At 42.4% G+C, this 9553-nt stretch overlaps 1 protein-coding gene across 3 annotated transcripts in view; it reads right to left on the bottom strand.

Annotated features, from left to right (window-relative positions):
- Positions 1 to 9553, bottom strand: part of FOXN3 (forkhead box N3) — a 403658-nt gene that overhangs the window by 173340 nt on the left and 220765 nt on the right. The window lies entirely within an intron of this gene.

The following is a 9553-nucleotide window of genomic DNA, read 5'->3' as shown; positions in this document are numbered from 1 at the left end:
GGGGCGGGGTACTAGTGTGTTAGAGAGATATGGGTGGCTAACTGACTTTGACCAAAAGCTTCCATTTAAAGTAGGTAAACACACCGTATACATGTCTCTACTTGGACTACTGTGATTAAGCAACTCAATCTAAGAAGATAAGGATTAAGAAATGTGTCTAAAGGGTTTATGGATGCTGTCTCCAGATGAATGAAAAATCAGCAAGAGTTAGCAATGAATGTGGGATTAACGTGTGACGCTTCTCACACTCCTCCTGCACCTTCCACATACACAGCAGTCTCAAAGATGGTTTGACAAATAACGCGACGTGGCCCTTACGTAAGAAAAAAACAAAAGGTTAAGAATGTGACCAGGCCCAAAACATGTGATACCACAGAATAAGGACAGGGGTTTGGCTCTTCCACAGAGATTTATACAAAGGGTGGGTGTTGCTCTCGTTAATTCAGTGGATAAACAATAGGAGGAAGGTCTGGATGATTTGATGGACAGCTTTTGGAAATGATCTTCTGCTTGGCAAAACACCGCAGTGATAATTTTCTTCACACGGAAGGAAATGCAAAGAAGTGTCACTAAAACAAGAGAGGTAATTATAGGGCAGGAATCAAAATACTGGGTGACACAGAATGAAGAGTAACTAAATTAGTCCCATTATGGCCTGAAATCTGGACTTAACAATTTCAAGAGAAGAATCTGACCTCTCATTTCTGAGTAATAAAGCCATATCTTCCCTGTGTTTTGTTTCCACCCTACACTGTGGGCTTGGAGAACTACAAACACCACGCTACCAAGTGATATTCCATTACTCTCCTGTGCTGGCAGCTCAACAGACTTAGAAACAGAACATTGCAAGAGCTGGAAGGGATGACCTTGCAATTCTCCCAGCAATAATTAAATCTCTTCAAGGGACCCTGGCAGCTGGTCATCTCAACTTGACTAGCATCCCAAGAGTAGCTGGTTCACACACTACCCAAACACTTACCCACCCAAACAGTTACCCATCCACCCAAACAGTTGCCCAGCCAAACAGTTACCCATCCACCCAAACATTTACCCACCCAAACAGTTACCCATTCACCCATACACTTACCCACCCACTTCCCCATCCATCCACTTACCCACCCAAACACTTACCCATCCACCCAAACACTTTCCCACCCAAACACTTACCCATCCAAACACTTACCCATCCACCCAAACACTTTCCCACCCAAACACTTACCCATCCAAACACTTACCCATCCACCCAAACACTTTCCCACCCAAACACTTACCCATCCAAACACTTACCCATCCACCCAAACACTTTCCCACCCAAACACTTACCCATCCAAACACTTACCCATCCACCCAAACACTTTCCCACCCAAACACTTACCCATCCAAACACTTACCCATCCACCCAAACACTTTCCCACCCAAACACTTACCCATCCAAACACTTACCCATCCACCCAAACACTTTCCCACCCAAACACTTACCCATCCAAACACTTACCCATCCACCCAAACACTTTCCCACCCAAACACTTACCCATCCAAACACTTACCCATCCACCCAAACATTTACCCACCCAAACACTTACCCACACAAACAGTTACCCATCCACCCATACACTTACCCACCCAAACACTTACCCATGCACCCAAACACTTACCCACCCAAACACTTACCCATCCACCCAAACACTTACCCACCCAAACACTTACCCATCCAAACAGTTACCCATCCACCCAAACACTTACCCACCCAAACACTTACCCATCCACCCAAACATTTACCCACCCAAACACTTACCCAGCCACCCAAACACTTACCCAGCCACCCAAACACTTACCCACCCAAACAATTACCCATCCACCCAAACACTTACCCACCCAAACAGTTACCCATCCACCCAAACACTTACCCACCCAAACAGTTACCCAGATCCTGGTATGTGTCTGGCATTGTTAGATGCTGTTCTGTTGGAGAGATCTTTTTTAAGTGAGCCCAAATCTTTCTTTCTATAACTTCAACCCACTGGACCCAAATCCCCCCTAGCAGAAGTTGAAGACGGCTGGCATGCTGATCTTCCAAAAGTATTTTCTCCAGATCACACATTTCCAGCTCTTCCACCAGCCTCACCACTTCTCTCATTATCTTAAAGTCCCCCTCCCACCTGGTCAGAAACATCGCAGTGAGGTCTGGTCTACGCTGAAAGTGGGAATTACTGGTCATCATATCACTTGTTCAAATACTCACCTTTTATTAATATAACCTGAAACTACTTACAGTACACTTTTGACCAACATTAATTCACAGCTGACGCACTTATATTACACGAATTCTCCCCACCCCCATTCTTCCTTCCTCAAATCTTTTGTGAATGATGGGTTCTACTGTCTAATCTAATTATATTAGGCCTCTACTTCTTAATCCCCCTCCTTTTTAGTCTATAAAATCCAGGAGTGTTTAGTGTAACCAGAATTTGGAGAAAGAGGAGTCTTAGAAATGGCAGTGGTTGGTTTTAATTTTCTATTGTGATGAAAAATTTGCCGATTTTTAGATAACTAATGAGAACGTACTATATAGGGAACTGTACTCAATGCTCTGTGGTGCCCTAAATGTGAAGGAAATCCAAAAAAGAGGGGAGATACATATGTGGCTGATTCACTCTGCTGTACAGTAGAAACTAACACAACATTGTAAAGCAACTGTACTCCAATAAAATTTTTTTTTTTTAATTTGCCGATTTTCCCCTGCTGCAAAACAGAGTGTGCAGTCTGTTGTCTCATGTTGTACGTCACTGATTCCATGCGTTTTTGACAGCTCTTTCATATTTCTAACATGGAGATCAATTTCTCCCCCTCTGAGAAGGTGAGGGGGTTGACAAACATGCAGAATGCAGGTCGGTCCCTAAGATGCTCTGACCAGGAATCTGCCAGGTCCACCGCTTGGCTATTTGGAGGTGCAAATAAACAGGAAGCAAATCGGTAAAGACCCCAGACTCCCGCTGAGTCCATCAACACTTCAACTTTCTAACCAAGAATCAGGGACACAGAACCCCTTTGTTATCCATTATCTCAGTAGTTAGATCAACAGAAATTTATCCGTAGCAGATTTAAAGAGATCCTAACACTTCTGCTGACAGAATACCAAACAGGGACTGAGGGCACCCCAAGAGTTCAGAGGATGAAAAAGAACACAGCTCGGCTCTCTTTTGGCCATGAGTTTCACTCCGCACCTGAGTAAAATAGATATAATCAGCCCAGCTGCTTAAACATTCAACTTTCAAAGTGAGTGTGAAAACAGGATGAAATTGGATGACTGGGCACTATATTCATACGATACACCTAGTACATAAGAGCTCAAAGATAACAGAGACTATTTTCCATCTAAATAAAATAACGGAGGATGAAATGAGGATGAAATATACAATGGACAGCATACTGCAGGCAAAATGCTGAGATTAAAAATATTCCAAGACAAACTCAGAAAATAGAATGGAAGTCAATAGACAATATGATGTGATATGCAAAGAAAATCATAGCTAACTAATGGATTTTTAAAGCTCACACTGTAAATGAGCATTGTTTTTTACATGAGTGAACCCCTACAATTGCAAGCCTTTTCCATGATGTCTCCTCCAATTTTTTAACAAAACAAAGTTTGTACTTCAAAGTACTATTACTAGAAAATCTTGTCATTCAACCCCATATTCATTTTACCACATTAATTTAGCACATCCTTCAATATATTTAGCACAATGAAGCTTCACACTGATTTTAAAAGATTTTTAAAATTTAAAAGAATATTGTCCTTTAAAAAATTAAGCATAATGTTGCAGTTTAACGCATATGCTTTCAAAATACCTAATACCTCGCACTTTTTAATTACACTTACACAAGTAAGTGTATTGTATATGAGGAGCTTTTTTACGCGGGCCTCTCACTGTTGTGGCCTTTCCCGTTGCGGAGCACAGGCTCCGGACGCGCAGGCTCAGTGGCCATGGCTCACGGGCCCAGCCGCTCCGCGGCATGTGGGATCTTCCCGGACCGGGGCACGAACCTGTGTCCCCTGCATCGGCAGGCGGACTCTCAACCACTGCGCCACCAGGGAAGCCCATGAGGAGCTTTTAAAAAACTATTCATGGTTTCCATCAAATATGTCGCTTACAAGTAAATATAAGGCGTGTAATGTGTAATAATGATGTAACTAATCTAAATCCTCACATTCATTCTTTATACTTGACTGAATTAAAAGTTGCGATGACACAACAATCTAACAAACCCCTTTAATACAAGTTAAAACTGATTTTATTTTGGCTTTGCAGTTCTTCTGCCAACAATTAAATGCATACCACTCTGAATAACTGGAATGAAAGATGTCTTATAAGTTAAAAAATTATTGGATGTTATCCGAGCAATGAATAAGCTATTCCTTGCTGTGTACAAATTCAGCATTTTAGTGGGGGAATTAACATGGTTATGTTAACAAGCTTAACATTGTAAGGATTTTCTAATCTTTTAATTGTCTAAAAGGATGAGTTCCCTAAACACCCCACCTCTCCTACCTCCTCCCAACGCAATCCCCCATCTGCCATCATCAGGTCTCTCCTTCGGCCAATACTTACTTACCTGGTGAGGAATCCCTGATGATTTCCTTCATTCAAACATATACTGACCACTCTGTACAATTTCTATATCCTTAGCAGTATTGTTCTGCTATGTAGGCATTTTTAAAAATTATAAAGAATAAGCTCAAAGCACATGAATAGGGCAGCAGGCAGGATAAAAATAAAACCTTTTGGTGAGTCAGCACTAAAATCAGCCATTTTCATTAAGACCCTCAATATCTGAAAGGCCAAAACCTTTGGAGAGGTCATTAACGAACGTATCTTTTGCGGCTCATTAAACTGCTCTGAAGAAGCAAAAAGAAACATAAGGAGCTAAATGATAAGCTTAAATGTTCGGAATTTTCTTTTTTAAAAAAAAAAAATAGGTGAGAGCGACAGAAACTTTCTTGAGATGTTTTGACTCTGTAAACTTTAAAGTCATCCAAAAAATAAATCTTCAGACCTAGATCAGCAAATAAAAGTCTTATGGATTTTTCTAACTTTGTACATGTTAGGCTATAACACTTTATACAAAATACGTTGTCATTATTTTTAAAGATATTTAAGCAAAAAGTGAAAGGTGCATTGGGGAACAGAAGTCCCCTCAATCAGGGTTTATGTTCCTCTAAAGCCCAACCATGGCTGCCCCATCACATAGACCAGAGGCATATAAGATGCTGAGATTTCTTTGGAGGTACCAAGGAAGCATAAAACTATAGTGGCTCTGGCTCCCAAATTAGGTATATTTTACTAAATTTCCCTTCTCTGAAAAAATGATCATCCAGGGAACTCTCTATAAACCATCCTGTTTGATTCATCATAAAACCTGTTCCCGCCTATGGTGAGAGATGACTGAAACTTTTTTTCTGTAAACTGATTTTGGATTGGTGCCTATCCCAGAGAGGATGCTACATAAGACCCTATACATAACTTTTGAAAACAATCTGTTGTCATAAACATTGTTTTGGGGTGCCCACTATTTAAGGGGTGTGAATTGAGTATTGTCAAGTTTAAGGGCCCCCACTATAAAGGATCAAAATCATAAAAGTCAAGGTCACCCACTGGGGAGCTGTTTATTTAACCATCAGACACGGAGAAAGATTAGAAAAGGGAAAATTCCTAAAAAGTTGGTGGGAGTGTAGATTGGAACAGAGTCTAAAATTGTAAGGCAAATTGGCAATATCTTTATCAAAAGCACTAAAATGTGCATATCCATTAATGAGAAATCCCACGTCCACGAAAGAGGGGCACAGGCAACAAAACCATTAAACCAGATAACAGGACTTTTCTGAAGAAACCCAACTACACCACCCTCCCTCCTCTTTCCAGACCTAGAGTCTGAAAGTCACACTGGCAAATGCTGGCAACAAAAAGAAGTTGATTTGGCATGGGCAGCTTGACCTCGGGGACCCTACCAAGCACAGTTGAGCGTCATTTCACAGAAATAGAGTTCCAAGAACTGTAAGAGCCAACTTACAGCCAAGCCCCTTGTACGGCTCAGCAGATCCTAGGGAGAATGAGGTAAAAGCAAGAGCTCCTGGTCATTATCAGCTCTTCAGTTGTCTTGTAACATGATAGAGACAGACTCCAAATGGGTCGGGCAAACTGCTCAGCGATGCAGTGATTTTCACTTTCCATTACAACAAAAGGGACGTGGTTATTTTAAATTGATAGACTCAACTAGTCTGTGCATCGGGGACTGCTTTTTCTTTAACAGAAAAGTTACAGAGACAGTGCAGAGAGTTCTCACAGACCCTACACTCAGTTTGCCCAAGGTTAACATCTTAGGTTACTATGGTACATTTGTCACAACTAAGGAACCAACACTGATACGTTGCCATCAACTGAACTGCACACTTTATTCCTATTTCACTCGTTTTTCCCTAATGTCCTCTTTCTGTTCCAGAAACCTATCCAAGAGATCCCATTACCCATTTAGTCACCATGTCTCACCATGTCTTCGGAGCCTCTGGTCTCTAACAGTTTCTCAGACTTTCCTTGTTTTTGATGACCTGACAGCTTTGAAGACAATTAGTCAGGTTTTTTTAAAAGCCCCCCCCCCCCCGCCGCACCACCTTGGGCACAAAACCTTGCCTAATGTTTTTCTCTGATTACAGAGAAGTTATTTCTCTGATTACAGAGAAGATCTGGGGGAGGAGGACAACAAAGGTGAAGGGATCATTTCTTGGCATCGTTATCACTGGTACCTCTTGTCAACTTCACATCACAGATGCTGTTAGCTTTGACCACCTGGCCTAGGTAGTGTTTGCCAGGTTTTCCACCATAAACTTCCTTTTCCACCCCCTTTCCATACTCTGCTCTTTGGAAGTAAGTCATTAAGTGCAGCCACTCAAGGGGTGGGGAGTTAAACTAATTCTAAATTATTTAGAATTCTTCCGTATGGGAAATTTGTCTCTACACTCATTTATTTATTTGAGCATTTATTTATATCAGTATGGATTCACAGACATGTATTTTATATTTGGGGTTATATCCCAATGCTATGTTATTTATTTGTTGTTCATATTATCCCAGCTTTGGCCACTGGGAGCAAATTCAGGTTGGCTCTGGTATGCTTTTTACATCCTTGTTTTCTGAACACTTCCTTACTTTCTGCTTCTCCATATTTTTAGTAGTGAAATGCCTTACTTACGAAAAGGGTTGTGATGGGATGAATTTTGTGTTCCCCCTCCAACATACAAAAAAAAATTCACATTAAAGTCCTGGTTACCAGTACCTCAGAATGTGATGTTATTTGGGAATAGAGTCATTGGAGATGTAATTAGTTAAGATTAGATCATACTGGGCTTCCCAGGTGGCGCAGTGGTTGAGAGTCCGCCTGCCGATGCAGGGGACGCGGGTTCATGCCCCGGTCCGGGAAGATCCCACATGCCGCGGAGCGGCTGGTCCCGTGAGCCATGGCCACTGAGCCTGCGCGTCCGGAGCCTGTGCTCCGCAACGGGAGAGGCCACAACAGTGAGAGGCCCGCGTACCACCGAAAAAAAAGAGATTAGATCATACTGAATAGGGTAGTCCCCTAATCCAGTATAACCGATGTCCTTCTAAAAAAGGGAAATTTGGACACGGCACACAGGAAGAACAAAGTGCAGCACACAGTGAAGATGAAGACAGAGATCACAGTGATGTTTCTAACAAATATTCAAAAGGGTATACTGGAAAACAGAGGCACAATCTCCGTGTGGCAGTATTGAGCATCATATTTGGACGTGAACAAGCTTTCGGGGTCAGTGTTTTCAGATGCTTCATTTTCCCTGCAGAGTTTCCAGCCACCTGCAGCTTGGTTCAGAGCACTACTTGCCAAGCACACCTGCAAGTACTAGCAATAACCACCCATCTAGTATAATCACCATCTTCAGCATGCTAAGTACCAGCTCTGTGAAATCCAAGTGCTTCCCAGGTGCCCCTCACAGCAATCCTGCGGGGCAGACAGGTGATTCCCTGCATCACAGAGGACCCAGCCAGATCGTGTCAGGTCATCATTTGTGGTCCCTGTTTAATGACTCGCTTTGTCCCACTTCCACCTTCCCTAAGTCACGTCCACAAGTGGCCCGATGGCTTAGAACAGGACTACATCACTGTCAGCTATACGAATATTATACAATCATCCAGCATTTAGGACCCTTAGTACAATTTTACACACTACAGGATACTGAAGCAAACTCTAAGCTTTCAGATGAAGGAACTATAGTCCCCGGGAAAGAGAAAGTGACTTGTTCTTAGAGTTCAGACATGGAAGAGGCAGGCTGAAATCTGGTCTGTCTTCTCACTCCACATCCAGTAATCTTTATGGAGGTGAAATCTAAGCTCCCGCATGGGTAGAGGCAGAAACTTTCTTTTCCCCTCAGTCAACTGGGAGAAAAGGAACTGGATGTGACATACTGGGATCTGAAGTTTTCGTTTGGAAATTATTTTCGTTACAAAAGTTCCAGTTCATCTGCATTTTTATTCCTATATTAAAAAATCAAATGACATCATTAGGCTTAGGCCAGCTCATAAAGCCTCTCGCCTGAGTATGCATTCCTCTTGCAACCTCTAGAGCTCTACCATAATCCTTCAAATTATTAAATAATTACTGTGTTTCCCTTGGGGTCGCGTTTGGCAACAAAATACTGGCCTAAATGAACCAGCGATGTGACCCAGTGAATAACACTTATGTTCTTAACTTCTTAGAAGCAAAAGGATACGAAATACTTCCGAGGTACAAACTGGGAGGAAAGTGAAGGGTTTTCTGTGGGGTGTGGAGGGTGAGGGGAGCAGAATGACAAAGGAACATGAGAATCTGGGAATTATTCCAATAATGAGGGTCATCCCCTCCCCCATCAACCCTGCATATCAGTAAGTCTCCACTCCAAACCCAGTTTTCTCCCATTTCAGGAGTGGTTACGGCCACAAGGAGAAAACCAAGCATATGGCTCTGCCCTTCTGGACATTTCTACAATGCTGGCTGGGCTGCTTTGGAAAATCCCATTTTATCTCCTACAGCTATATGACCTCAAGTTGTCATTTCCAATAAAGTATGCTTCCACTGATTTTTATGAACATAGACAAAAGCTGCTACAACCTTTTTTGCCCCCAAATCTTTCAAGCCAACTGTAGTTGCTATGTAGGGTTATTTGTTTCTAAGGCAACAGCCCATATCTAAGTACTAATGGCCTGTCCTTTTGCCAGGCAACAAACAGCCTTGTGATGCAACTGCACCTGTCTCGGCTACGTGTTACTATGGAGATGCTGCAGTTGCTATGGCTACCATCACGCTAATCGCCTAGCGAAGGCAGACATACAGCAGTCTTCTCAGAGAGCCCAGCTGTTCCTCCCCGTCTCTTGCTGAAGACTGATTGTCTAAGGCCTGTGATGGAATGCTTCTCAACTGAGATGTACAAGAACTTCATTAATGCTGTTTCACAGGATCACTTTGTGCTCCCTTCTGCAGAACAAAC

The sequence above is a fragment of the Lipotes vexillifer genome, unplaced genomic scaffold (genome assembly GCF_000442215.2).
Source record: "Lipotes vexillifer unplaced genomic scaffold, Lipotes_vexillifer_v1.1 scaffold751, whole genome shotgun sequence".
Taxonomy (NCBI): domain Eukaryota; kingdom Metazoa; phylum Chordata; class Mammalia; order Artiodactyla; family Lipotidae; genus Lipotes; species Lipotes vexillifer.
The sequence above is the reverse complement of the archived record's forward strand: the minus strand, read 5'-3'. Positions and strand labels throughout refer to the sequence as shown.